Source organism: Eurypyga helias, unplaced genomic scaffold (genome assembly GCF_000690775.1).
Source record: "Eurypyga helias isolate BGI_N326 unplaced genomic scaffold, ASM69077v1 scaffold4405, whole genome shotgun sequence".
NCBI lineage: Eukaryota > Metazoa > Chordata > Aves > Eurypygiformes > Eurypygidae > Eurypyga > Eurypyga helias.
This window is the reverse complement of record NW_010249334.1, coordinates 94,660-97,925: the sequence shown is the minus strand read 5'-3', so window position 1 is coordinate 97,925 and position 3,266 is coordinate 94,660.

Here is a 3,266-nt window from a genome sequence, read left to right as displayed (position 1 = left end):
AGAGGAGATGCGGTATCATTAAGTAGACCAGGTAATTGCTGCTATATTGGTGTGTATTCAGGCTGCTGATTTTCAGGAATCATTGTAAATAAATACTTGGTTCAATTGTATCAATACTGCAGTTTAATTCAAGTATTGCTCACATATGCTCTGCCCTCCCCCCTTCAAATTTAAAAGAATTATCTTCAAATATATACATGTCTAAACTGTGGTGAGATTGATGGTTTTTTAGCCGAACCTCAATTGCCTTAGATGTCTCTTGTTTTAGACTGTCATCCTGAAATTTGATCGTGAACACTTGCTGGCAAACTTGGAGACCTCTTGGCCGTGGGACCCCAACCCTCCTTCCTGGTGGGAATTGGGAGTACAGCCCCAAGGTTTGGGAGAACAGTCAGGTCTAAGTATAGCTCCTGCCCGGGGAGTTGTTTTATCAGTTCAGATGCGAAGGGGAGGATGCTCCGCGTCACCGCATCACCTGTGTGATGGGAGATGATGAGCCAAGACTGCTTGTTGAGCGGAGCAGGCTCAGTCATGGTAGCATTTACGCACCAGCCCAGCACGGGGTCTTTATGCACCGTCTCTAGCTGAACGCTGGCAGCACGATACAGTCTCTGAACCTTAGCTACCTAATGGGAGAAAGACTCCAATTTTAGCTGTACTGCTGTTCTGGAAGTCAGCTAATGAGACTGAAAAAAGGTGGAAAGAAAAGCCAGGAGTCACAGAAAAATGTCCCTGGCTGTCTTCAAGGCCAGGCTGGATGTGGCTTGGAGCAACCTGGTCTAGTGGAAGGTGTCCCTGCCCCTGGCAGGGGGGTTGGAACTAGATGATCTTTAAGGTCCCTTCCAACCCCAACTATTCTATGATTCTATGAAAAATCTGAAATGTGACAAATGCTATGCTTCAGTCCTCTGCCCCCAGCTAGCCCCTGGATGCCTAGCAAGGAACTGGACACTGCTAAAATCTCAAAAACATGCTAGTAAGAGGAGAATTTACTTATCTAGAGTCACACAATCCAACAGGTTTTAGTGCTGGTAACAGTAGAATATAGTGGTCTGAAGAGACACGAGAACGCAAGTCAAATGTGATTACCCGCTGTCGTTAAGGCTGCTGCAAGACAGGGTAGCACACAGTAAAAATGTCCCTAGGGCTTGTACCACAGCTCAGCCTGGTGCCTGTGCTGTGGGCCACCTGCTAGCTGTACGCTGATGAGTATAAAGAGAAGAGACAGTCAGTCAGGTGTTTCTTAAAATGTCATCGCTTGTTCACAGCATCTTACACCAGGAAAGGCAGAAGTTGGCTGGATCCAAAACTGCGGAAAGATTCAGCATTGCTAAGGGTGTATGGACAGGTGAACTGTGTACGAGCTAAAACCAACTGTGATGGTTATTCGATACGCCAAGTGACGTATATACGGATGTGGCCATCTTTCACTTCAGCTGAACAATAAACAGACCTATTAATTGCCTCAAATGGTAGATAGTTTGTCACTTACCCTTTCCCTGTTGCTTGCAGCCAGAGCCTTGCCTCTGCTCAGGGCAGCAGCTGTTACCATTCACACAGGCAGATTTGGCTGGTGCGCAGGGCAAGTGAAGCAGCTTAGCATGTGTTACCCTGAGGGGCAGCCTTACTGCTCACGGGCAGCTGGGGACGTAGGCAGATTCCGTCTATAGCTGTGTCTTGTCTGCATGCTACTTGGATTGGATTGCTTTAGAATTCTAGTTTTGAGAATACAGACCTTAAAAGTCACAAGCAGCTGTGGGCCAGAAGCAGGAGTCAGGGGTATGCAGTGTTCTCACAAACCGGTGATGTAAATGTGCCTTTCTGTATTTTTAGGAACATAAATATGTAATCTTCAGCAACATTCACTTGTTTTAAGCAGCTTCTACTTCTCCAGTTAATGTTCGGGGTCAGAGCTATGTTCTCACTTCCGTATTTCCTTTCAGTACCGCTTGCTGTGTAACAGTAAGGTCTTGGGCAATGGTATCTCTCCAGCACGGTCCACTGGAGCCACGGCCACGGGAACACAGTGCAATCGCACCCGGCTCGTTCTTGCAGCAGGTGGTGACAAGGACTCAGCCATATGCTTTGCTGGAACAAGTACCTGTAAATCCTTTCCTAATTTAACTTTCTCCCACTGCAAACCCAGATGGACAGTACGAACAGTTTGTTGTGGCAACACAAGTATTTCTCTTCCTGGTGGAGAACTTTGCTTATCCACTGTATTCTATTCAGTGTGGTGTCAAAAAAAGGTAACTGAGCACTGAACCAGTAACATAGACTGCACCTGGCCTAGTATTACATTTTTAACCTTGCTTGTATATCCTATATTTATCTACTAGCTTGGGGGAGGGGGAGATCTCATTTCATGTACGCCAAATGTTTCCTTTCTACTTACTGCTGATTGTAGTGCACACTAACTGGCAAGAATTTTTCCCTTGCCTGTGTCTGCTCCGCAAGCGACAACTGCTCTCTACAGTACAGACTTCCTGTGTTTCACCAAAACTTGTCTGATCAAACGTCGTCCTTTCGTTAGTAACTGTTTAGCCGCGTGTGCAACTGGAGACAAGATATATGTAAAACAAAACTGCAAGACGTCCAGCGCTCGGAATCCTCCTGCTTCGGTGTGCCGTACGGCCAGCTGCCGAGAGCAGCATCACGCGAAACTCCAGGGCACACACTTACAGACAGAGCCCCTTCTCACGGCACAGGCAGAAGGCGCTTTCCAGGTGGCAACGGATGTCGGGGCGAGGAGAGGTTAAAGCTGTCAGCCAGGCAGGGTCGGTGACCCGCACCAAGAGCAGGAGTTTACGGAAGCAATGGAAAGCGTAACAGGTGGTGGTCAGCTGTTTCCCCAGCAGCGTTTCATTACTGATGTGTCTGTGTCTTACTGATGAGGTTATCGGCACCGGGAAAGTGGATTCCAGCGTGCTCTAGGATATCCTCAGGTACTGTAGTGCCATAGTTGTAACTGTTTACCATTAAAATCTAGTGTGTAACTTTCAGTGAGGATTACTGACTGTGCTCATCTTGTGCGTTTCTGGAGCATTTCCAGGTTGAATGTGAATTCTCTCTCATTCACGCAGTGTGTTTATGGAAAACGTGCCATTAAAGTGTCTCCTTTCCTTAGAAACTGAAACTCCTCTTGTCCTTCTACAGGCTTGCAGAATGTCCTTAGTGTAAATCCTCTGAGCAGAGATGGCAGAGCATTTCACGTTGTTTTGGGGAAAACAAAGCAAATTGACGTTCCCACTACTTAACACCTCGAC